The sequence below is a fragment of the Vulpes lagopus genome, chromosome 3 (assembly GCF_018345385.1).
Source record: "Vulpes lagopus strain Blue_001 chromosome 3, ASM1834538v1, whole genome shotgun sequence".
Classification (NCBI taxonomy): Eukaryota; Metazoa; Chordata; class Mammalia; order Carnivora; family Canidae; genus Vulpes; species Vulpes lagopus.
The window spans coordinates 88197519-88225367 of NC_054826.1; the positions used below are offsets into that span (position 1 = coordinate 88197519).

The 27849-nt window shown below is 40.2% G+C and overlaps 1 protein-coding gene across 18 annotated transcripts in view; it reads left to right on the forward strand.

Moving 5' to 3' along the window:
- Positions 1-27849, forward strand: part of CHRM3 (cholinergic receptor muscarinic 3) — a 504026-nt gene that overhangs the window by 440233 nt on the left and 35944 nt on the right. The window contains exon 7 of one of the 18 annotated variants that reach the window (XM_041747545.1): positions 10117-10145. The exons of the other annotated variants lie outside the window; for them this stretch is intronic. The gene's annotated coding sequence lies outside the window, so the exon portion shown is untranslated. The remainder of the gene's footprint in view (positions 1-10116; positions 10146-27849) is intronic. 18 annotated transcript variants of the gene reach the window in all.

Sequence of the window (27849 nt, forward strand, 5' to 3'; positions counted from 1 at the left end):
AACTTCACCAAATCATCATTACAGTAGAGTTTTCAAAAGAAATCATTCCATTTTCCTCATACAATCTTTGAGGTTTAGTCTTCATAGATAAACTTACAACAATTTTAAGAAAAGGGATTGAATGCTGGTTTCAGCTGATTATGTACAAAAGTGATGATGGATAAGTGGTCTTTTAAAAATCAACATCTGTTCCCTGTGTCTCCTCTAGTCATATTTGCTTAGTTTACAATTCAGGCAAAATCTGGGCTGTTTTTAGCAAAGCCAACACATCAATGGAGGAAAACGCTGAATACCATTCTGATTTTGCATATTTACTTCACTGTCCTCAGAGTCTTTATTACTGGTGATGATTCAAGTATCATTGTAGCATAAATATAAGACCAAAGCTACATTCTTCCATCTACAGACAGTTCCTATTATAGGTTCATTGCATGCCTGGGGGTTGAGTCTTAGAACTAAAATCCTGACTGCATAGTGCGGTTGTTGACTTCATCTCTTTGAATACTAGAAAAATTGCCATAGAAATGATAAAATTTGCAAGAAGTAAAATCATATTTATTGTGCAATAAAATGCAATGAGCTCCTATTAAAATATGTTGACATTTCCCCCTTTTTCGGAAGTAGTAGTTAAAAGCGCATGCATTTGAAGTAGGTTGATTCTGACTTGATCAATAAAGATAGTTGCTTTACTAGCTGTGTGACTTAGTTGACTCACCTCATCTTTTTTCAATTTCCCTATCCATAAAATGAGATAACAACAGTATTAGTCTCATAGAGTTTCTCCAAGAAATAAGAGAATATAGAGAAAGCTACTAGTAAGTGCCCAATGAATGTTAGTTGTTCTTGTTAATATTAGTTATGGACGTACTTGCTATCTGGCTCATGAGCCTAGTTTCCTTACTGAAATGTATTTGATCCCTTTTTCACACTTGCCATACACTTTTAATATAATTTTACTGAGTTACTGGGAAAATACTTAAGAAATATATGATCTTTTCAAAACTTTCACATCATTTGGTGGGAAATCTGTTGTAACAGTCATCCATCTATGGAAGGTAGATTCCCAATTATGGGATATGCGGGTCTCTAAAAATATTATTTTCTGTGTGTTCCCATCGATAAGAGATACAATAAAATGACCCAATATGAAAAAATGAAGTGACTCTACCATTCCACATATTTTATATCAAGCAGAAGAAAAATAACATCTATGTTTTCCAGACTATGGACATCCATGACACATGTGACATTCTTATATCTGTTACAAACCCTGAGAATCAGAGCCTATATTCCAAAGGATAGTGAAGTTCTGGAATAAGTGAGTAAAACCAAGGCTGGCTTAGGAAAAATGATATTGATGAGGTAAACTTAAGTTATTACTTTCCAGTGAAATACATAAAATGTGCTGAATGAGTAAAAAATTGCAATTCATTCTGAAAAGTAAGGGTTACCTAAAAAATTTAATCATTGATCTCAGAAATGAAAAATAAAAAAATTCAAGAAAGCAATCTAGTGATTTTAAATCCTTCAATACAAAAAAAAAAAACTAGCTGTTTTAGGTAGAATCCATATCACTGAAATATGGAAATTCTAAAAAACTAATTTCCATCTTTTTAAATTTAAGAACTATCTCTTTACTAAATTATTGCAAATAAAAGCAAGTGTTTTTTATCTTCCCATATTATGTGGTAGGAGCAAGCAAAACTGTAAAAAACATGCCTCTTACTTCCTACCCTTAAGAAGTTTTACAGATAATGCAATTGTCTAACAAATGAAATTTACGCCCTTAGGAATCCGAATTTGTTTTTTTGTTTTTGTTTTTGTTTTTAAGATTTTATTTATTCCTGAGAGACACAAACAGAGAGAGAGGCAGAGACACAGGCAGAGGGAGAAGCAGGCTCCACGCAGGGAACCCGACATGGGACTTGACCCCAGGTCTCCAGGGTCTCCAGAATCAGGCCCTGGGCTGAAGGCGGTGTTAAACTGCTGAGCCACCCGGGCTGCCCCAGGAATCTAAATTTGATTTTAACCATGTTTGATGAAAAACCTTTTCTGAAACATATTAAACACCTACAGTCCTATCTGAATAGGAAATAAAGAGAAAATTTGACACTTTCTCAGGAACCAGGATCCTGGTAATGTAGACATGGTGGAAACATGTGCTGCTTTCAGCAGTGGCCTAGAACTTCGTTTATAGGAAGCATGGCTGCCATCTACTTGCCTGCTGACTCTTTGCTGTATTCCATAAAGCTAGCATAGGAAGGTTGTCGCTTCCTTCACTCTAGAAATGAGTTTACATAAAATTAGTTACTAAATGAAAGGCTTTCTCCCACATGGCTTTCCTACCATCTGGTAGACATTCACTTCTCAAAGTGACCGGCAACATCAGCATCACTTAGAAATTTGTTAGAACAGAGGACTCTCAAATCCCAACCCGATCCTACAGCAGCAGAATCTGTTGTCAAACCAAATTCCAGACTAATTTGTAAGCCACACTGAAGTTTGAGAAGTGCTGATTTAGATCATCTTCTTCACTATCACCCTTCAGACAGTAGCTCCAATTCAACTCCAGTTAACTCACTCTATTCCTATTAACATGCATTTGTTGAGAGTTGTAAAGGAGATTCAAGGAATTCAAGGATTCAAGGAATTTAGAAAAGGCTTATTTTTTACATCTGTGTTTGTTTCATAGAAGTGAAGTGAAGGAAAAGGAGAATCTGACAAATTTGAAAAAGCAATGAATTTGGCATTGCCCTTCATTGTAAATGGGAACTTGGTCTAGTCATTATAACTCACCTGTTTTGTCTCTTAAAATGATCCTCAAGTCCCTTCCAACATCATGATTATGCACTTGGCCAAGTATAACAACAGGCATATTTTTCAAGTCTTCAATTACATTCTTTTGAGCAGCTTCAGACACCAGCAGTGTCCTATCCTTCTAGAGACGGAGGGTTTTTTTTTTTTTATTTGAAACAAAGACCATAAAGTCATAATTAGCAGCCCAGATGGGAATCCAGGTTTCTTGACTCAGCATTCAGACCCACAATGCCAATAGATTCTCCAGAAACGTGTAAATGAAAAAGGTGCTCGCAGAATCTTGAATTATGAACAACCAACCTCAGTTGTTCCAGTTGCCCATATTTTATCAATTCTTCCCATACTCCAGAATTATTGAGCAAATACTTTCAATCATGACATAAGATATTTTTAAGAAATAACTAATGCAGCTATGTGGTGTATTTAGATGTCATTAAGAAAATAGATACTGAGTTCTCATCACAAGAAAGAATTTTTCTTCTTTATCTTTTTTTTATCTATAGGAGATGATGGACATTAACTAAATTTATAGCGGTGATCATTTCACAATTTATGGAAGTCAGGTCATCATGCCATACACCTTACATTTTCAAAGTGCCATATGACAGTGCCATATGTCTCCATAATACTGTAAAAAATAAATGAACAGTGAGTGAATGAATAAATGAATAAAAGAAACTTATGTTAGAAAGTACTTTCAAGTGGGGCACCTGAGTGGCTCAGTCCACTGAGCATCCAACTCTTGATTTCAGCTCAGGTCCTGATCTCGAGGTCTTAAGATCAAGCCCCATATTGGGCTCCACACTCAGCATGAAGTCTGCTGTCCCTCTCCTTCTGCTCCTCCCCACCCCGCTCCCCACTGTGTGTGCATAAATAAATAAATAAATAAATAAATAATACTTTTAAGAAATTAAATGGGAACAAAAAATACTTTGTACTCAGTAGCATTACTAAAGGGAATAGTTGAACCATTCCATTGCACGACTTCAGTGGCATCATTCCCATGGAAGTTCATGTAAATGGTATTTCCCAGCATATCCTTTACACTGAATAAAATACATGCTTTTTCATGTTGCTCAGTCCATGTTCCAATTAATAATAAAATTCATTCTTTTTTAAATGATCAGAGAAGAAAGTAACCCAGTGGTATAATTTTTCCCAAGGACAAGATGACTTTCATGGCTAATGGTAAGGATGGAATGATATTGCACTGAACAGCTCCATTCCTTATCAGGCATTTTAAACTGTAAACTATGGGTCAGGCATCATTCTCAGCACTGGAGATGCCTCTCACTGAGCAACACAGGGTGTCCAGGGATCTTGTGAGCAGAAAGAGTGACCAGGATAGGAAAGCATCATGTGTTTTGCCCATGAAAGTACAAGTGACAAAACAAAACTTAAGGGGAAGAAGGAGTACTAATCGTTAGCATAGGTACAATGAACTAGTAATAATAAATGTTACCCAGAAGACAGAGTTCTGACAAGGAAAAATCAAGAGGAGGCAAGGATCACAAAGAAGCAAACAGTTGGAAATAGAAGAAAAAAGAAAACTATTTATCTTCATAGGCTTTCATCTAGAGTGTTGCTTTTAAACATTCTTAAACTCAATCTAAATTATTGTTTCCCAAACGCGAAAATGCATAAAGTAGAAAGCATTTAAAGGAATGCTGAAGAACAGAATGTGAGTTATTAAAATATAGTATAAGAAGACAGGCTAAGAATGTTATTCATATGCTTTTGAAAAGAATGAGGTCTTGGGAGAAGGGTTTAAAATAAAATGAGCAGTTTATAGATACAGATAAAGATATATAGGCATACAGATATATACATATCCAGAGAGAGAGATTCATTTAAAATATCAATACAGTCTGTAATAAAGGGCAGTTTAAAATATTTGAGCTACAAATAGACTTATTAAAGCAGAATACTTAAAAGATGATTTTTTAATGAATAAGTATTGGATCAAGACATAAATAAATGCAGTTAATTTATAACATGGTGTTTTTAGACTTTGTGTTTTTAGGTGTTTTATAACATTTACACCATCTTATATGAACTAAGATACATACAGAATAAACAAGGAAAGACTATGGGAAATGAATGGAATTATTTATTTTTTTAATTGGGACTTTTTTTTACTAATTTTTAAAATTGAGATATAATTGAAAAATAACATTAGTTTCAGATGTACAACATAATGATTTAATATCTGTATATGTCACAGAATGATTATCACATAAGTCTGGTTAACATCCATCGCCACATGTGGCTATAAATCTCTTTCTTATGATGAGAACCTTTTTTTTAAGTTTTATTATTATTATTATTTAAGTAATCTCTACACCCAACATGGGGTTTGAACTCAGGACCCCAAGATCAAGAGTCACATGCCTCTCCAACTGAGCCAGCCAGACACCACCCCCCATGACAAAAACTTTTAAGATCTATCATCTTAGAAACTTTTAAATATATGATACAGTATTGTTAACTATAGTCACCATACTGTATATTACATCCCATGACTTACTCATTTTATAACTGGAAGTTTGTACCTTTTGACCCCTTCATCTATCTTACCCATCAATCACCAGACCATTCTCTGTATCTATGAGCTTGTCTTTTTGTTGTTGCTTTTTTTTTTAAGATTCCACATATAAGTGAAATCATACACCCCACTTTCTTTATCCATTCATCCATCAGCAGACACTCAAGTGGCTCCCATGGCTTGGCTACTTTAAGTAATGCTGCTATGAATTACTTGTATATGTATGCATGTCATATACATGTATATGGGCATGTATATCTTGTCAAATCAGTGCTTTCTTTCCCTTCAGATAAATACCCAGTAGGGGGCTTACTGGATCATAAGGTATTTCTAACTTTTTAAGGCCCTATATGGAATTTTCTGTAGTGACTACACCAATTTACATTCGGACCAATAGTGCACAAGCATTCCCTTTTCTCCACATCTTCACCAACCTATGTGATTTCCTGTCTGTTTTATAATAGCCATTCTAACAGTGTGAGATGATGTCTCATTGTGGTTTTGATTTGTATTTCCTGATGATGAGTGATGTTGAGCACCTTTTTATATACCTATTTGTATATCTATATGCTTCTTTGGAAAAGTGCTTATTCAGATCCTCTGCCCATTTTATAACTGGATTCCTTAGGCTTTTGCTATTTGTTTTTAAATAAGGAGCGGTGAAAAAGTGACCTCTATTGTAAAATATAGTTCGGAGGATTTTTATAATGGAAGTTACTTTGGGTTGTTCTATGCAACTTCAGAAGTCATTTTACAAGGTTATCATATTTGCAAATGATTATTAGGAGGGATGTAGGACAGATATGCATTGAGAGCCAGCTATGTATTGTGAATATTTTGAAATGTATATAAGAGTAAATTACCAAACTTAAAATCATTCACATGCTGTTCCTTTCCAATTGACATCAAAGATAGAACCAAGGGCAGCCCTAGTGGCTCAGCGGTTTAGGGCCGCCTTCAGCCCAGGGTGTGGTCCTGGAGACCAGGGATGGAGTCCCACATTGGGCTCCCTGCATGGAATGGAGCCTGCTTCTCCCTCTGCCTGTGTCTGTGCCTCTCTCTCTCTCTCATAAATAAATAAAATCTTTAAAAAAAAAATAGAGCCAAAACAATGATAGACCTACAAAGATGATTCGAAAATTAAATTCCATGATTCCTGCTTTTTCTCTCATTTACGTAAGACTAGAGATATTCCTCAAAAGGGAAGCATGACAAGGGAAACAATTATATTTCCTATGTAAGTTATTTAATAAGTATATTGAATTTAATTGAGCCAAGTGAATCTCTTTCTTCCATGAGCTTTTGACTCTCCCAGGGGTGAGAAGCTGTAACTTAACAAAGGTTAGCAGTACCTTGATAACTGTTAAGAGAGTTTAAAGCAAATACTGTATCAATTCTATGTATTTCTGTGTCTCAATAATAATTCATTTCTATAGTCTATGCTTCCATAATTAATACTCCTTTATATTGGATCTTTTGTCACTCACTAATTGTTTCCAGCCAGATTAGAAGCTCTTGAAAGGCCATGCTGTGTGCTTTTTACTTCTCCTACATTTCACCATAGCACTGGGTACAGAATTGGCGAGTAATACACACTTGATTGATCATTTGAAATGCATGCATGTGTGAACAGAACAGTCAGTGATTTACAAAAGCTTAAGTGGATTGTTCCCTGGTTATCCTCGAGAGCACATTTTATTCCATGTGTGAATCTCTTTGTTGATAGCACCTGGAAAATCCTTGGTTATAGCTTATGGGTCCAAATGTAAAGAAGCTAAAGAAATAATAATTTCATAAGACTCTTGTCTGTTAAAGTCATCTGGTTTCTTATTAAACCATCTCTGACATCTCTATGGTTTAAAAGCATTAAAAAACACCATCTGCCATGGTGGCCATATCCCTGTAATGAGGGAATTTATCAAGATATATTGAGCTCATAGGCATTTAAGCTTACATTTGTTCCTGCCTGATGTGTAAAAGCTTCTGCTGGGCACGTTAAAAAAAAAAAAAAAAAAAGCAAACACCAAAGTGCTCAACTTTTATGGGCTCGATTTTGCCTCTAAGTGATTTACAGAAAATATGACTCATATGCCACCTGAGTTCATAATGAAAAAGGCTAAATACTTTCCAAACCACCTGTTTGTTGCCTTGTCTTTCATGCCTAAGGAATCATATCCTGCATGAAACATGGGCTCTCTGCCATTATTATTCCCAAGGAAGAACTGTAATTCCAAAGTTTTTACCAGTCTGTTCATTCTCAATTGCTAAGGTTATTAGAGATTTCAGAAATATTTTTATGGGGAAAATTTACTAAGTTCTACCATGTTTCCCTCACTCTTTTAAAGCTTAACACCGATGACTCAAAAGAATTCAGATAAGTGGAAGGCACTTTAAAGTTAATTGCTCCATTTTATAAATTGCATTGCTCAAATTCAAGAGTAAAAGCCATTTCCTAGTTTTTGTCAGGTATCTTCTTTCACTGTGTATTGGATGTCACTTAATTCATAGTCTACAATGATTTAACCGTCTTATTATGCAGTTATTTCTGGTAATGTCCTTCACTCTTGACTTTGCAAATTGAAATATATTTTATTGATCTAGATGCATTAAGTGTTTCAGACACTCTAGCATATTCCACCTCGCCAGCAGTTACTTTAGGAAGGCCTACTTGAACATAAACGAGGATCCCTTGGATAAATCTTTACCTTTCAATAATGACTTTGAAATGGTCAAAATGATCATGAGTCCTCAAATATTCCCAAAACATTTCTTAGCATGTGAATAAAAAAATGACAGAGAGATTTTTTAGGCTTGAAGTTGGCCTGTTTTGATTAGCAGCTTCACTGTGAAATCCATTCAGAAACCACATAACTCGTTTTACATCGAACATTTTTATGTACACTTCAGATGAATTACTATTTCCAGAACACTCCCTCCATTAGACAAGAATTTTCTTCACTGTACATAGACAACGCAGACAATAAATTAGATGAATGCACATGAGCTTAATATATCAATATGTTCTGTGAACCTAGTTAACATTAATAGGTTTAGTAACCCATGGACCTTTTACAGATTCACAACACACATATGTGCAAACAAACACACACATGCAAGGGCTATATTTACAGATAAGCCTGTCTGTTTGTAGATTGATCAGTGGGTAAAATAAGATTTATCTCTTTTTCCATCATAACTAACTTTTCTTCAACAATGAATATAAAACTTTTTCAATACTAAAAAACAAAGAATTTTACAGTGAGCATCCCCAAACCAACCTCTTAGAATCAATCATCGGAGTTGTGCAATACTTGATATAGTGCATATCTACATCTATCAATCCAACAAGTCATCGTATTTATTTGTTGCATTTCCAAGTTGCAGACATCAGTATATGTTCCCCTATATATTTCAGCAAACATACCAACGTAACTAATTTTTACATAACAGTTTCCAAGAATGGATCATTTGGGGTGATCTTAAATATCATAAGCTACTCAGAATTTTAGTCTAGTTGGTCTGGCTTTGGCAAAGATTCAGTATTCTCCCTTCTCTTTTTTGACTTCATCTACAACTCCCTGGAGCCTGATACTAATTGTCCTAACTCTGTGTCCCCATCTCTATCCTTTCCCCTACAGTGCACTGACTTGTGTATGCAACCATGAATCAGTTAAAGTTCTTGAACCAAAGTGCTTACAGCCATATGGGTGGTGTAAAATCAGTACCAGCAAAGACAGATGACAGCCAGAGTATTGCAAATCATGAAAGGCAGTGGTACTTGATAGAGTGCCTCGCAGTGTCTGAAACGTAGATGGTACTCGATAAACCTTTATGGATATAAGAATGGGAGAAGAGAGGAAGAGAGGGACGGAGAGAGGGAGGGAGAGAGGGAAGGAGAGGAAGGGACGCCATTAGCTGGATAAGTAAAGGCTCCTTGGAAGAGTTGACACTTGAATGAGGTTTCATGAAGACAGGGGTACGACTCATATCGATAGAAAATTTTAAGCAAACCCTCAGCTGGGCATAATCTCCTTAGCACATTGATTAAAAGTGGAAATGGCCAATATTTGTATTCTTGGTGGTGGAAACTTGACTGGGGAAAGCTTCCAGAAGACAAAATAGCATTCATGAGTGTTTTTAAAACAGATGATTTCATAGGAGGCTGTTTTAAGGACTTAAGATTCAGATAGAAACTGCAAGGGTAGAGATGAGTGAGTGGCAAGTGTGGGACACAAGCAAGTTGCTAAAGCCAATAACAGATGCATAACTTTTAGTTAACAACCCCAGTATTTATCAGGAAAATGATCATGTCTCAACACACATCTTACACAGAAAGCCAAAATAATGTTTTTGACATTTCCATTTGGAACCAGCAACCCTCCTATGTATGTATATGACAACGAAGATGCCTTTCCCAGGTTGACTCGTGATGATAGCCTAGCAAACAGAGAAAATATTGGTGTGTTCCCTAAAAATGAGGAGGTAAGATTTTTGGCTTTCAAAGGTCGAAAATATTTAATAATCAAGAAAACTATGTGTTTGCACATAATAAAAAATCAAGATAAAAATAAAGCATCTCTCTAAAATTTTTCTTCTAATTCCAAAAGATTTTCAGAATTACAGTCTGGATGCCTGGAAGCTGAACTAGTGTTTTTATTTCTTTAAATAATTTTTAAATTATTCTAATTATTTAGCACTGCCAGAGGTTCGCTTTAAGTAATTGGACTTGAAGTGCTTTTGTTTACTTTGTCTAGGACCATGACCAGACCTGGGAGGCAGCCAGGTAAGCATAAGAGATGAGAAACCACCATCGGATAGAAGGGGTGAAATAATTTATCAGCTGACAAAGGGTTTGTTAAGTTACCTGGGGTCTTTAATTATGCTTTGCTACTATTGCTAGCTATCTAAAGTCTTGTATGTTATGTAACATGATCTGAACTTGCTTGGGCTATATTATCTGTGTGGTCCCTCTGGAAAAGTAGGCAGTTTACGTGATACAGATGTTAATTAAAGTTGCTTATCTCTTGGAAATAAGACTATAAATATAAGGTAGAAATTATATAGTTCACACTGCCTCCATCATAACTCTTCTTGGTTGCCAAAGAGCAAGGTGACTTCAAATTAATTCACTGAATGATACACTGGTCATTTTATTAGACAACCAGGAAGCACCAACAGTTAAAATCCTTGACCAATTTTCAAGAGCTCTCACAAACTGGCATTGTGATTTCACAATATTGCATAACCAGGTAGTATTGTTCTTTAATCACACACATGAATGCATTCTAAGTATATTTTGGATCTTTTTCCTTCTCCACACTTAACCCCTTTAGAGCTGGCTCTGAGCTTTTATTGTCATTTGTCAAATCAAAAAGTAGCAGAAAGCAATAATAATAGGACCATTAATGTATAGTTGTTTGAGTATGTGTTCTGAAATCAGGCCACCTAGATTTCTATTTTGGCTCTTCTATCAACTACCTGTGAAACCCCCAATGAGTTACTTGACCTTCCTGTGTCTGAGGAGTTTCGTTTATAAAAACAGAGATAGTAATCATACTTGCTTTCTACAGTCAGGGCAATTTTTTTTAAATGGAGGTAAGATTTATATAACATAATACCACAAATCATTTTAATTAAGTGACGCTTAGGACAGGACATTCACAGCATTGGTAACTCACCTCTGTCTTGTTGCAAGATATTGTCATCACCCCAACAGCGAACTCCATACACATAGAGCAGTTACTCCCCATCCCCTCCTGCCTACAGCCCCTAGCTACCACCTGTCTGATTTCTATCTCTATGGACTTATTTATTCTAGACATTTTATATAAGTGGAATTACACAATATGTGCTATTTTGTTTCTTGTTTCTTTTGCTTAGCGTGATTTGGGAGTTTATCCACATTGTACCAGGTGTATGTCATTACTTTTTCTGGCTGAATAATAATCTATTACATGGAAATACCACATTTTGTCTATCCATTCATCAGCTGATGGACATTTGGGTTGTTTCTGCCTTTTGACTTTATAAATAATGCTGCTAAGAACGTTTGTGTACAAGTTTTTGTGTGGAAATATGTTTTCATTTCTCTTGAACCTAGGTGTGGAATTCCTGGGTCATATGGGAACTCTATGTTTAGCCATTTGGAGAAGTGCCACACTGTTTTCCAAAGCGACTGCACCATTTCAAATTCCCACCAAGTAGATGAATGTTTTAATTTCTTCATATCCTTGTCGATACTTGTTATTTTCCTTTTTAATTTTTTATTATGCCTAACTCAGTAGCCATGAAGTGGCATCTATTTGTAGTTTTGATTTCATTGGCCTAATAATGAATGAGATTGAGCATCTTTTCTTTTTTTCTTTTTTTATTTTTTTATTTTTGTTTTTTTTTTTTTTTTTGAGCATCTTTTCAAAGTCCTCTTGGCCTAATATCATTTTTAATAAAGACTGATTGAGTACTAGATAATACGTGTATAGTACATGCCATGTGTCAGGTATTATATTAAGTACTTTACATATATATACACATGCATATATATATATATATATATATATATAATCATTTAATCTCAAAATAAGTATACTATCATTATATGTAAAGTTTTTAGAACAGTACTTCACAAATGATAAATGTGAGTTAGGATGGAAAACCAGAGAGAACAAGCATAGAAAAGAACATAATGTTATTGAAATGTAAGAAGATAACTTATTCACCATTAGTTAATCTTCCACTGAATAACCAAAAGAGGGGCACTTGGGTGCCTCAGTCAGTTAAGCGCCTACCTTTGGCTCAGGTCATGATCTCCAGGTTCTGGGACTGAGTCTCATATCCTGCTTCCTGCTCAGTGGGGAGTCTATTTCTCTCTCTCTCTCTCTCTCTCTCTCTCTTTCTCTCTCTCTTTCTCTTTCTCCCTCTACCTCTCCCACCACTCCTTCTATCAAAATAAACATATAAAATCTTTTAAAAAAAGAAAGAATACCCAAAAGATACGAGAATTGTTTCTCTAACCCTCTCTGTCATTCCAGAATATGCCAAATGTAGAACAATCACTTCATTGCTTTTAGTTCATCAAGAATGAGGATTCTGTTCTTAAGGTAGACCAGAAGTCCTTTTAGGGTTTTGTTCCTACATAAACCTAAAAGAAGTTCTATTCTATTCACATATTCATTTGTTCATTCATACTTTCAACAAATATGCATTGTGCTTGTCATATGCCAGAAGCTGTTCTAGGAGTTTTATAATAACAATTTACAAACAAACAAACAAAAAGAAAATGATGGGGAAAGGATCTTCCTTTTGGAGCTTACCATCCTTAGAACAGAAAACAAACAGTAAACAAGAAGCAAGAAGTATAAAAAAAAAAAAAAAAAAAGAAGCAAGAAGTATGCCTACATCATGAGGAAAAAGAAAGAGCAGAAGGGATGGGACATTGGGAAGCACAGCTAAGGGTCAGCTGAGGAAGTGAGGTGGAGTCCTGTCCACTCCTTAGTGGGAGTCCCTCCTTGCCCTTTCGAGTCCTCCCACCAGGAGTGGGAAGAAGAGGGTAGGGGGATCGTAAGAAGAGGAGACTCTACCTCAAATGCAGCCACTCCTTTAATCTGCTACAGGAAAAATCTGCACCTCTAATTCTCATACCTATAATCTTGAGAGTGAGAACACAACTAGTTTACACTTTCTTTAGTATTTGATGTGACGTGGAGATTTGCTTGTTCCATCTATCACAGCCCATTTAGAGTAGTTAGAAATATGAGGTTCACCATTGGCAGGGACATTGCAACAAATGACTAATTGTTTGGAAATGTCCAATTAAGTTCTGAGCAAGCAAAAAAGGAGCTGATTATGTACCTAATGTCAGAGGTTAGCATGAAATTATTTACCACCAGACATGGCTGGGTTACTAACACCCAGAAAAGTGGTGTGGCCATGATGATGTGTAAGGCAGACTCACGCTGTGTAATACCACTCTTTCTTTTCTGTACTTGGATCCTCCTGTATGAATTAAAGAGGTGGGGGAAATATTAGGAAGAAATTAAACCCAGACAGCCTTGATTTTCTTCTTGCTAGCATCAAGCAGATGACCTTGGGCAAATCCATTGCTTTACTATAAAATGGATACAGTAACACCTATTTTGTAGGATTATTGTTAAAATGATCTATAATGGGTGAAAAAGACCCAGGATAGCATCTGAAAGAGAGTAGGCACATATACAATACAGTAGTAGGAGCTGAAGTGCTTGTGATTATGTTGTTTGTGGCATCTGGCCAAAATCACCCTGACCACAGGTGGGCACTAAAAGAAGCTTCAGGGGGGCACCTAGGTAGCATTAATTCTTGATCTCAGCTCAGGTCTTCATCCCAGGGTCATGAGTTCAAGTCCTGCATTGGGCTCCATGCTGGGCGTGGAGCCTACTTCAAAAAAAGAAAAAAAAGAGCTTCGGGACACTCTAAAACCCAACCTCAAACTCACTAAGGCTGAAATATGCAGACCAAAGAATCTGACACTCAGCAGTTGAAAAGGAAGTTCACTTTCTCTAATATTTGTAGTCACAAGGAGAAGAAAACTGCCTAGGACCTGGCAGGTGGTGGGGATGCTCCAAGTGTCAGAGCTGAGTCTGAGACTCAAGCCAAAAGATGTCCACCTAAGTATCACTTCTGTTTCCTAGGCCTATGACCTTGGGCAACTCACCTAATCACATCAACGAGAGCCTGTTATCTCAGCTGTGAAATGGGACCCTAATAATGTCTATGAAAGCCCATTGTAAATTATAAAGCACTATACAAAAACATTATTATAAATAAAATGTATGAATACCTACATTTCTGCATTTAACAGCAAGCACAGAATCAAAAGTATACAGGCCTTTTAAACTATAAATTATTGCAAATATGATTGACCATTATTTCTAAATATGCAGATAGCAACTGATAGGGTGGAATTGAGAAACTAGTCCATGCAGCTCAAATTTCTGGCATCAAACACAAGAGTAGTAGAGTTTATCAAAGAATTCTGAAGCATTTCAAATATCCTTTATTAATCCTGACTGGTTACAGTCATACCCATGATTTTGTTTTTCTAATATCCTTTGAACTCTATTATTGTCCATACTCACAGGGTGAGAAAATTAAAGACCAAAGAAATGCAGCCCCCAATGTCTCAAAAGTCACTTGGTGGGAGAATGATGACTAAGATTTAGGAGGATTTTTTCTTCTTGTCATTAATGTCCGTTATTAATAGCATCCAGTTTATATTCTCCCAGGTATATTCCATGAGTTCATCCCTCAGCTGGGCCCTAGGAGTGCTGCGTGCTGTAAAGAGGCTGCAGAGCTTCTAAAGGGAACTTGTGGTCCAGTAACCACATAAGCAAAGTCACAATTAGAGAAATACCCTTGCATTTGGTAATAATGGGGTCTGCAGGGGAGGCTGAGGCAAATGGGAGATCAGGAGGGACTTCCAGAGGAAGTGATGATGGAGTTGATACTTAAGGAATGGCTGTGTATGCCTCAGCAAGAGTGGGCAGCCAGATGGGTCCAGGTTGGGGGAAACAGCCCAAACTTACTGTGGCCACCATGGTGGCCACAGCTAAAAAGCAGGGACCATGCAGGGAAGGGCCCCAGATGAGGCAGGGGAAACTAGCAGGGCCACTCAGGTCCTCAAGACTCTCCCCAGGACCAAGTAGGACAGGGAGGGTGGCAGATGCTGAGTCACGGGTTCAAGGCCATATGGACTTCGTAGTCTGCTTTTCAGAGGCTGCCCAAAAGTACATCTCTGAGGACGTTAGAAATGTCCCTGGGAAACTCATACTGAGATCCCCCAACCCAGTATTTCATTGTGTTTTCTTGTTCCAGCCTTCTTAATTCTAGTGATTTTAGTAATTGATTAAGCTGATCAAATCATGGAAAAACATAGGGGCACCTGGGTGGTTCAATGGTTGAATGTCTGCGTTTGGCTCAAGTCGTGATCCCCTGAGGTCCTGGGATCAAGTCCTGCCTTGGGCTCCCCGCAGGGAGCCTGCTTCTCTCTCTGCCTGTCTCTGCCTCCCTCTGTGTGTCTCTCATGAATAAATAAGTAAAATCGAAGAAGAAGGAGGAAGAAGAAGAAGAAGAAGAAGAAGAAGAAGAAGAAGAAGAAGAAGAAAAAAAAGAAGAAGAAGAAGAAGAAAAAGAAAGAAAGAAAGAAAGAAAGAAAGAGAAAAGAAAGAAAGAAAGAAAGAAAGAAAGAAGAAAGAAAATGTTTTAGTAGAAAAACAAGAATGGTTTCTGGAGAGAGGCAATTTTGCAGATGGGAAACTAAATTCTCTAATACAGGCCTCTCTCTGAGACTGTCTGTGGAGCCCATGCTAGAACTATCAGAAAGATCCAGAACAGCTTGCAGGACCTGAGCCTCTGTCCCTGGTTTCCAATAGGGGATGGCACAACTCGCTGCAGACCCAGCCCCTCAGTTCATGCAGGACTAGTTGTCTGAACAAAGGCGCAAAATCAGAGAATGCAAAGCCTTCTAGAACCCATGGAATTCTCTCTTAATTTTGTGAGTATAAAAGACACACAATTTTGTGAGTATAAAAGTGGATATAAAGACAAGAGGATCTTTGCTAAGTTTCTCAGTAATTATTCTGACTTTGAGAAAACACAACTCTTAGGCTAGTGTATTTCCCTCTTACGTGAGAAATCTAGGTATTAAAAAAAGGAAGTTGGGTCAGCCCTGGTGGCTCAGCGGTTTAGCACCGCCTGCAGCCCAGGGCATGATCCTGGAGACCCAGGATCAAGTCCCACGTCAGGCTCCCGGCATGGAGCCTGCTTCTCCCTCTGCCTGTGTCTCTGCCTCTCTCTGTGTGTGTCTCTCATGAATAAATAAATAAAAATCTTTAAAAAAAATCTTTAAAAAAATAATAAAATAATAAATAAATTTAAAAAGGAAGTTGTATCAGAAAATTGAAACCTCTGCAACATCACTTCTTGGATGACCATCGTCCCTTTGACCTCACTTAAGATTACATCAAAGAAAAACACTTACAATGACCGGTTCATTCGTGTAGTGATAGTAGACTAGGGAAATCGTGAATGACGATGCCAATGACATTATTATTTTTACTTTGTTTTCTTCGCCGAGTCCCAAGAGGATGGTAGAATCTGAAAAAGTAACTAAGGATTAACATTTTTAAAATAGCACTTAGAGTAGAGATTTTCAGGTAGGGTATGTTTAAACATGTAGGCAAATAATTAAAATTTATGTTTCGAGAGTTATTAATTTGCTTTCTATAAGTGGCCTGTTATTGCCTATTAGCAGGTTGTGAAAATAAATATGACTAAAACTCTCGCACAACTTCGTAGAACAAAAAGCAAAAGGAGATGCTCAGAGGCTGAGCTGCCCAAGCGCAGCTCACGTTCACGCAGCTTCTTTCCATTTGCCTTTACAGGTCACAGCACCTATTCCACTGAACTTCATAGACACTTTACAGAGACAATCAGAGCAGTTTTCCAATTTATCTTCAGCCTTATAATTCTAAATGAAAAGCTTGTGGAAAAAAAGAGATTTCTAGAAAAATGCCCCTAACCTTTGGATTAATAAAGTGGATACAAGATGACAGAGTCCATTTATTTTCATCATAAATGTCTTTGAGCCTCAGGACATCAGGAAGCGTTTTTGCCTTGAGGAACCTTCCAAGCTGGTTGGGAGTCTTGGCGTGAGTGGCAGGAGGCTGACAGAGATGGGGCAAGAGCTCAAACCCAGGCCTATTCTACTCCAAAAACTGCACTCTTTGTGGCTAAGCCATATCTTCTCATATCACTAAGGTTCTGAATATTATTGCAAGGAAGAGACATGTGGGACGTAAGCTCAGACCTGGTTGCTCTGAAGGCACAATGGCTTGTTCTGCCATCCTCTGAAAGCATGGGGATCATGGCTGGTCTTTATTCGGGCTATGATTGCTCCTGCAGTGACACAGCCATCATTTTGCGAGACTCTGAGCAGCCCAGAACACTTTCTTTTCCTTCTGTGTGGGCTGCTCAGATGGCAGAACTGCCAAGAGCTCAGTGTGTCAGGTCCCCAGTCACTTTGCAGTGTGGGTGACCTCACCGGCCAGAAGCTCACTACAAAGCACCTTACTTCAGCTCCTTGGTGTCACCCAGGGGAAGCATAGCAGCCAGGGTGGCCGATGGAACCACTGGAGGCTAGGTCCTTAAAATGGGACCAGGAAGAGCACTGGATCTAGACAGTTTCCAAGGGGAATTTTAGCAAACTCTTTAACAACAGATCACCTGCTGCTGTTAAAATTGCTTCACAACATTGTGTGGGATTGGCAGGGAGGGTGGGGCAACCTAACAAAACCAGTACATTGATCTTAGAAAGCTCACCAAAGGACAAAAACCACCAAGTAATATTATGTTTGAAAAGTAATAGGGGCACCTGTGTGGCTGTTGAGCATCCGCTTTCTGCTCAGGTCGTAATCCCGGAGTCCTGATCGAGTATTGCATGGATCTCCCGGGAGCCTCCTTCTTCCTCTACCTGTGTCTCTGCCTCTCTCTGTATGTCTCTCATGAATAAATAAATAAAATCTTTTTAAAAAAAATAAGGAAAGAAAAGTGATGAACCAAGCTTTCATATGATGGCAGCAGCCAGGACACAGTAGCAGTTAGGATTAGGAGGAAATGGCCCATGACCAAGTCTTGCTTATTCCAGGAATAGAAGGATGGTTTGCCATAATGGAACCAATTCTTACAATTCAACACACTAAGATATCTAAGGAAAAAATGATAAGATCTTCTGCATAGATCTTACCTCCAAAACTAGCACCGACCCTAAGGAAAAAAGACCAGACGCATTTCAGTTCAAATCAGGAATAAGACAAGGATGGTCACTGTCCCCTCAGTCCATAAAATTGTCCTGAACTTGCTGCAATCAAACGTGAAACTAGGAATACAAATATTTTATCAGATGATTCTCCATCATTCTCAAAAGATAGACTCACGTGCAAATTAAGCTGTCCAGGATCTTATTTTTTACCTACAGATTGGAGAAAACTAGCAAGCATTGTGACACATTATGGGCTGGCACTCTCTCATGTTGCTGACGGGAGTGCAAAGTGATATGTCTTCTCCGATGGAGACTGTGACAGTCTCTGTCACAAACACACATGCACATATCTTTCCACCATCAGATCCACTACTGGTAATATTTACACATACCAGTTACACATGTTACGTAAGTGAAGAATTATGTAGACTGCAGCATTGTGTGGAATAGTAAAAACACAGAAAAAAACCTAAGTGGCGGCCAGTTGACTAAGCTATCATCCATCCAAGTATCCATCCATCCACCATGATCCATCCATGGAGTCTAATGCTGACATAAAGGGAAAGAGGACGCTCCTTGGGAATGGACATGGACTAATTCTCCTCTGGGGTACATCAAGTGAGCAAGAGCGGGATGGAGACCAATATCTGCAGTAAATTCCTGTTTGTGTACAGGAAGCTCCCATTTGTATGACAAGAAGAAAAGAATTTATAAGTTTATATATGCATAAAACATCCTCTAAAAGGAATCATGGGACACAGAAAGCATTGGATGTCTGTGGGGCAGAACACTGAGTGAGGGATGAGGATGTCAGGGAAGCATTGTCATTTGGAGCTCTTAAATTCTGAAGCATCTGAACACAGTATTTATTTTTTATTCTCAAAAAATAAATGAATAAAATGCAAATGAAGGAAGAAAGGAGAAAACAGAGAAAGAGCAGGGGGTATGGCAAGAATCTCACTGAGCAGCTGATGTAGTCCAAGCAGCTAAAAGGATGCCCCGTGTACAGGAGGGGTGAGGCCAGAGAAGAACAGTGTGGGTGTTGCCTATGGTGGGAACACAGGAGCAGGGTCGGGGCTAGTAGGTACGGGAGGGGAGGATGTTCAAAGGGTAACAGGAATTTGGGTTTCACCAGAATGAGCAGAGGAAGAATCAAAGGCAGAAAGCCTAGGGCAGCATTGCATAGGGCATTGGGCTCCAAGCTTGACAGGAGCTGTGTTTTATTTGGCAGACAATGGGAAACCATCAGAGGCTTTTTATTAGAGAAGAAACATGATCAAACATGTTCTATTAAGGGCTTTAACCCATTACCAGCTGAGAAAATAGGTTTAAAGGAAAAAGTCTAGCACATCAGCTCCTTGAGCACAGAAACTCAGGCAGGTTCGGCCCTGTAGACCCCTACCTGGAGCGGAGCCTGGTGCACACAATAGGGGCACCTGCAAGTAGGGCTAGCTAGGGCACTTCCCATATGCCAGATGCTATTCTAGCATGTTCCATGAAGGGCCAGATTTAATCCTGGCAACAACCATATGAGGGGGCTTTGCCATTGTCCCCATTTTACAGATGGGAGAAATTGATACTGGGGTTGATGAAAAGCTTGCCCAGAGTCATGGCCAGGCAGGGCGGAGCCTGGATTCACCAAGCACTCTGTCTGTATAGTCTGTGGTTTTAAAGAATAGTAAAACTCTGTTTTAAATACCTCTGTAAACTAGGATTGTGGTGGTGGACATGAACGGAAAGACAAAAATTCAGAAAAAAATGCAATAGCATACTAAGCCAGGAAATATTAGGTGACATCTTTACAGTTGCCATTGAATAGGATCCTGAACATGAAAGAAGGAAGGAAGGAAGGAAGGAAGGAAGGAAGGAAGGAAGGAAGGGAGGGAGGGAGGGAGGGAGGGAGGAAGGAAGGAAGGAAGGAAGGAAGGAAGGAAGGAAGGAAAGAAAGAACGAAAGATAGGCACCTGGGTGGCTCAGTGGTTGAGCAACTGCTTTTGGCTCAGGGTGTGATCCCAGGGTCCTGGGATCGAGTCTTGTATTGGGCTCCCTGCATGGAGCCTGCTTCTCCCTCTGCCTGTGTCTCTGCCTCTCTCTGTGTGTGTCTCTCATGAATAAATAAATAAAAATCTTTAAAAAAATCTTTAAAAAAATAATAAAATAATAAATAAATTTAAAAAGGAAGTTGTATCAGAAAATTGAAACCTCTGCAACATCACTTCTTGGATGACCATCGTCCCTTTGACCTCACTTAAGATTACATCAAAGAAAAACACTTACAATGACCGGTTCATTCGTGTAGTGATAGTAGACTAGGGAAATCGTGAATGACGATGCCAATGACATTATTATTTTTACTTTGTTTTCTTCGCCGAGTCCCAAGAGGATGGTAGAATCTGAAAAAGTAACTAAGGATTAACATTTTTAAAATAGCACTTAGAGTAGAGATTTTCAGGTAGGGTATGTTTAAACATGTAGGCAAATAATTAAAATTTATGTTTCGAGAGTTATTAATTTGCTTTCTATAAGTGGCCTGTTATTGCCTATTAGCAGGTTGTGAAAATAAATATGACTAAAACTCTCGCACAACTTCGTAGAACAAAAAGCAAAAGGAGATGCTCAGAGGCTGAGCTGCCCAAGCGCAGCTCACGTTCACGCAGCTTCTTTCCATTTGCCTTTACAGGTCACAGCACCTATTCCACTGAACTTCATAGACACTTTACAGAGACAATCAGAGCAGTTTTCCAATTTATCTTCAGCCTTATAATTCTAAATGAAAAGCTTGTGGAAAAAAAGAGATTTCTAGAAAAATGCCCCTAACCTTTGGATTAATAAAGTGGATACAAGATGACAGAGTCCATTTATTTTCATCATAAATGTCTTTGAGCCTCAGGACATCAGGAAGCGTTTTTGCCTTGAGGAACCTTCCAAGCTGGTTGGGAGTCTTGGCGTGAGTGGCAGGAGGCTGACAGAGATGGGGCAAGAGCTCAAACCCAGGCCTATTCTACTCCAAAAACTGCACTCTTTGTGGCTAAGCCATATCTTCTCATATCACTAAGGTTCTGAATATTATTGCAAGGAAGAGACATGTGGGACGTAAGCTCAGACCTGGTTGCTCTGAAGGCACAATGGCTTGTTCTGCCATCCTCTGAAAGCATGGGGATCATGGCTGGTCTTTATTCGGGCTATGATTGCTCCTGCAGTGACACAGCCATCATTTTGCGAGACTCTGAGCAGCCCAGAACACTTTCTTTTCCTTCTGTGTGGGCTGCTCAGATGGCAGAACTGCCAAGAGCTCAGTGTGTCAGGTCCCCAGTCACTTTGCAGTGTGGGTGACCTCACCGGCCAGAAGCTCACTACAAAGCACCTTACTTCAGCTCCTTGGTGTCACCCAGGGGAAGCATAGCAGCCAGGGTGGCCGATGGAACCACTGGAGGCTAGGTCCTTAAAATGGGACCAGGAAGAGCACTGGATCTAGACAGTTTCCAAGGGGAATTTTAGCAAACTCTTTAACAACAGATCACCTGCTGCTGTTAAAATTGCTTCACAACATTGTGTGGGATTGGCAGGGAGGGTGGGGCAACCTAACAAAACCAGTACATTGATCTTAGAAAGCTCACCAAAGGACAAAAACCACCAAGTAATATTATGTTTGAAAAGTAATAGGGGCACCTGTGTGGCTGTTGAGCATCCGCTTTCTGCTCAGGTCGTAATCCCGGAGTCCTGATCGAGTATTGCATGGATCTCCCGGGAGCCTCCTTCTTCCTCTACCTGTGTCTCTGCCTCTCTCTGTATGTCTCTCATGAATAAATAAATAAAATCTTTTTAAAAAAAATAAGGAAAGAAAAGTGATGAACCAAGCTTTCATATGATGGCAGCAGCCAGGACACAGTAGCAGTTAGGATTAGGAGGAAATGGCCCATGACCAAGTCTTGCTTATTCCAGGAATAGAAGGATGGTTTGCCATAATGGAACCAATTCTTACAATTCAACACACTAAGATATCTAAGGAAAAAATGATAAGATCTTCTGCATAGATCTTACCTCCAAAACTAGCACCGACCCTAAGGAAAAAAGACCAGACGCATTTCAGTTCAAATCAGGAATAAGACAAGGATGGTCACTGTCCCCTCAGTCCATAAAATTGTCCTGAACTTGCTGCAATCAAACGTGAAACTAGGAATACAAATATTTTATCAGATGATTCTCCATCATTCTCAAAAGATAGACTCACGTGCAAATTAAGCTGTCCAGGATCTTATTTTTTACCTACAGATTGGAGAAAACTAGCAAGCATTGTGACACATTATGGGCTGGCACTCTCTCATGTTGCTGACGGGAGTGCAAAGTGATATGTCTTCTCCGATGGAGACTGTGACAGTCTCTGTCACAAACACACATGCACATATCTTTCCACCATCAGATCCACTACTGGTAATATTTACACATACCAGTTACACATGTTACGTAAGTGAAGAATTATGTAGACTGCAGCATTGTGTGGAATAGTAAAAACACAGAAAAAAACCTAAGTGGCGGCCAGTTGACTAAGCTATCATCCATCCAAGTATCCATCCATCCACCATGATCCATCCATGGAGTCTAATGCTGACATAAAGGGAAAGAGGACGCTCCTTGGGAATGGACATGGACTAATTCTCCTCTGGGGTACATCAAGTGAGCAAGAGCGGGATGGAGACCAATATCTGCAGTAAATTCCTGTTTGTGTACAGGAAGCTCCCATTTGTATGACAAGAAGAAAAGAATTTATAAGTTTATATATGCATAAAACATCCTCTAAAAGGAATCATGGGACACAGAAAGCATTGGATGTCTGTGGGGCAGAACACTGAGTGAGGGATGAGGATGTCAGGGAAGCATTGTCATTTGGAGCTCTTAAATTCTGAAGCATCTGAACACAGTATTTATTTTTTATTCTCAAAAAATAAATGAATAAAATGCAAATGAAGGAAGAAAGGAGAAAACAGAGAAAGAGCAGGGGGTATGGCAAGAATCTCACTGAGCAGCTGATGTAGTCCAAGCAGCTAAAAGGATGCCCCGTGTACAGGAGGGGTGAGGCCAGAGAAGAACAGTGTGGGTGTTGCCTATGGTGGGAACACAGGAGCAGGGTCGGGGCTAGTAGGTACGGGAGGGGAGGATGTTCAAAGGGTAACAGGAATTTGGGTTTCACCAGAATGAGCAGAGGAAGAATCAAAGGCAGAAAGCCTAGGGCAGCATTGCATAGGGCATTGGGCTCCAAGCTTGACAGGAGCTGTGTTTTATTTGGCAGACAATGGGAAACCATCAGAGGCTTTTTATTAGAGAAGAAACATGATCAAACATGTTCTATTAAGGGCTTTAACCCATTACCAGCTGAGAAAATAGGTTTAAAGGAAAAAGTCTAGCACATCAGCTCCTTGAGCACAGAAACTCAGGCAGGTTCGGCCCTGTAGACCCCTACCTGGAGCGGAGCCTGGTGCACACAATAGGGGCACCTGCAAGTAGGGCTAGCTAGGGCACTTCCCATATGCCAGATGCTATTCTAGCATGTTCCATGAAGGGCCAGATTTAATCCTGGCAACAACCATATGAGGGGGCTTTGCCATTGTCCCCATTTTACAGATGGGAGAAATTGATACTGGGGTTGATGAAAAGCTTGCCCAGAGTCATGGCCAGGCAGGGCGGAGCCTGGATTCACCAAGCACTCTGTCTGTATAGTCTGTGGTTTTAAAGAATAGTAAAACTCTGTTTTAAATACCTCTGTAAACTAGGATTGTGGTGGTGGACATGAACGGAAAGACAAAAATTCAGAAAAAAATGCAATAGCATACTAAGCCAGGAAATATTAGGTGACATCTTTACAGTTGCCATTGAATAGGATCCTGAACATGAAAGAAGGAAGGAAGGAAGGAAGGAAGGAAGGAAGGAAGGAAGGAAGGGAGGGAGGGAGGGAGGGAGGAAGGAAGGAAGGAAGGAAGGAAGGAAGGAAGGAAGGAAGGAAGGAAGGAAGGAAAGAAAGAACGAAAGATAGGCACCTGGGTGGCTCAGTGGTTGAGCAACTGCTTTTGGCTCAGGGTGTGATCCCAGGGTCCTGGGATCGAGTCTTGTATTGGGCTCCCTGCATGGAGCCTGCTTCTCCCTCTGCCTGTGTCTCTGCCTCTCTCTGTGTCTCTCGTGAAGAAATAAATAAAATATTGAAAGAAAAAGAAAAAGAAAGGAAAGAAAAGAAAGAAAGAAAGAAAGAAAGAAAGAAAGAAAGAAAGAAAGAAAGAAGAAAGAAAAGCAAGCAGCATATGTCTTCATCCATTCAACAAATATTATTAATCACTGTGGGCAAAGAAATTCACTGGACTAGATATGGGATGAATAACAAATATCAGGGGCACCTAGTAAATATCAGTGGCTCCATCAGTTAAGTGCCTGACTCTTGATCTCAGTTCAGGTCTTGATCTCAGGGTCGTGAGTTCAAGCCCCACATTGGGCTGCACACTGGGTGTGGATCCCACTTTAAAAAGCATTATTAATCATCTGGGATTAATGAACTTTTACTTGGGGTTTTGTATATACCGTGCTACCAGAACTCAACAGTCATCCAATAAAGTAGATATTGCTAAGCCTATTTTATGTAGGAAGAATGGACAAATATCCATGAAAACCACTTTGCCACAGGCCACACAGCTAGTGTGTGGTAAACCCACACCCAAACCTGCATCCTGGGACTCTGGAGCCGTGGGCTGCCGCCCGTAGCCTCCCTCTCTGCCAACCTCAGAGCAGGAGTGTTTGCACAGAGATCTTTTCTAGCCCAAAGCCTCAAGCAGGCACCCACAGTATGGAGGGACATTGTTTTATTCCAGTCAAAATAGAGTTATAAGATGAATAAATATCTTGCCTTTTCCCCAACACCAGCCCTGGAGAGGATGGTTTTTAAATGTAGATTGTGCTGAGGACAGCAGAGCCATACATGCAGACGCAATGGGCATATAAATGTGTTCTGCATTGTTGGAAACTGAATTGGATGGTAAGGAATGGGAGTATGCCCTCTAGGAGTAGGGCCTTTTCAAGACATGCTGGAAGTCACACACCATCTGGGACTTCATGCCATGGGACCTAAGAGCATCCCAGAGAAATACAGTGTGTTCTTGTAGCCGTGTCTACAGTCCTGACTGTGGCTCCTCTGCAAAGCAGCCTTTGCTTGCCTGTGGAACTGCTGAAGTCCCCGGTTCCCAGAGGGGATGGGGACACATTACTCTTGGCTGTGAGCATCCCTTCGCATGCACACCAGAGGAGCCTGCTGCAAGCATCTTGCATTTACACAAACCAGGGTGAGCCACAGAGAATGAGGCAGGGAGGAAGCCCACCTGTCCCACAGATTTGGCTGCACCCTGGGGCAAGACCCCAGCACAGCAGGGTGATAGGGAGCCCCGCCTGTGTAGCTGCTGGTCAGTGGGGGGGCCACGTATGAGTGCAATGTACCCCAACTCCAGCAGCGTGTACTAAAAGCAGCCACAAAATGTCCCTCTCACAGACTGTCAACCAGGTGTGACACAACCTGATACAAACAGGGCTTAGGCTCAAGGGACATGGTGGCAAGTCTGTCCTGCAGCAATGACAGGAGGCCAGCAGGGAAGGAGCCGACACTGCCTTCCCACTTCCCCCTCTGACCTCACTATCTGGAAAGAATAACGCAGTCACACAGATCCATAAGCCTGTGGCAGGGGGATCAAGCACTCAGGTGAGGACACTGGGTCCACTGGACCTCCGGGCCTGCTCTTCCCTCAACGAGGTGAGCCTGTGGGTGCCCCCCCTACTCCTCCAGGGATGCAGGCTCATCCACAGACAGAGTCGCCAGGGCCTGGCCACCCTGGAGCCGCACTCCCCACACCTGGGCAGGCCTGTCCCCAGGGGCTTCCTCCAGCTCCAGAGCTCGGTGCCTGCTGTTACAGGGCTATTGCTTCTTTTTTTTCTTTTTTTTTTTAAGATTTTATTTAGTCATTTATGAGAGACCCAGAGAGGCAGAGACACGGCAAAGGGAGAAGCAGGCTCCCTGTGGGGAGCCCGATGTGGGACTCGATCCCAGGACCCCAAGATCACAGCCTGAGCCAAAGGCAGACAGTCAATCACTGAGCCAGGAGTTATTGCTTCTTATTAGGTATTGTCTCTTCACGTGCCCAGACTGTGAATTCCTGTAAGCAGGGGCTGCGTCTAAAAATTTCTGTGCCTGATTTTCTGAGGGTGTTTAGCAAATACTCATCAATGGACACTCAGCGTTGGACTCATCAGGTGCCAGAGGTTTCAGGCAGCTGCAAAGGGAGAGTCCACAAAGGGAGGGAGCACTCAGGAGGCACTTGTGAACATTATCTTCTGTTTAGAACAGGTCATTTGGGGATCATTGCTTTTTTTTTTTAAGATTTTTTTTTTCCAGTAATCTCTACACCCAAGATGGGGCTCGAACTCACAGCCCCAAGGTCAAGAGTCATGTGCTCTACTGATTGAGCCAGTCAGGTGCCCCTAGGGATTCTTGTTTTTACTGCCATGTGAGCTTTAATTTGGGAGGCCCTTGTGGTGCTCCTGTTCTTAAATTTTTCTTCAGTCCTAGAAGCTGAATAGGATTGAGGCCCACTCTCCATGCTCCTGGGAAGGTTCTAAATGTGTAAATGGCACAGTCTTTGCACACAAGGTGTTTATTATCTGAAGAGGGAAAGAATAGGCATTTGTATGCAGTCCTGAAGAAGGAAATAGAGCTAGAAGTCACATATCCATAGAGTCACATGTTTGTACCCAGGGACATAGAGAGAAGCTAGAGGAGAAGCGCTGAGCGGCTGTCCATCTCCAGGGTACATACAGTTGTCCAAATAAGCAGAATTGTCCCTTCCGGGCAGGGAGGACAGATGAAACCTTGTCTCTCAGCTTCCTGCGCAGACCTTCAATTAAGTCATATGATAAGGATTAATATTGTTTGTTGAATGTCAGCAATGTGCCAGACGTACGACACCATCCCTTCCTGGGAGTGTTAGACAGACGAGCAATTCAAACATAAAGTGGACCAGCTGACAGGGTAGCTCGGTCTCAGAGGTGAGCAGTTTCAGGGTTTATGGGCTGGCTCACTGGTTTGTTTGCTCTCCGGTTATTTTTCCCCAAATTTCCACCTGCTGTTCTGGGAAGGGAAAAAAAAAAAACACCTCCTGTGTGTTCTACACTGATATTCACTCCATGGCTACGCTTCTAGAATAGCTACTGACCTCGTTAGCCCACTTTTCTTAATACTAAAATCTGGTCAAAGCAGAACTGCTCTAAGGAGATCCTGCTTCCCAAACCTTCTCACACAGGTGCTGGGTGTGTTTATCCTCTTTTTCACTCAAATGACAATCATTAGCTTTCGCCTGAGGCATTCCTGAAAACTAGCTTCACTTCTAGTGAGCACGGTATAGAGACCATAGCCAGCCACAGAGGTGATTTTAGTGATTTTATGTATCCCTTCTTGCAGTATCCAGACCCCTGATTGGTGTGCTCCGGTTCTGATCTGAAGTACCGTGTCCGACCACCCGCGCCAGTAGGGTCCCCTGTTTGAGATATGGTCCCAGTGGGTTTTGCAAAGTTAGGATTGTGGAATCATTCCAAATGTACTAGTGAGAGAAGACAATCAGGAAAAGTGAAGGGCCAGGGCCCCCCGGGCGACTCAGCAGTTGAGCATCTGCCT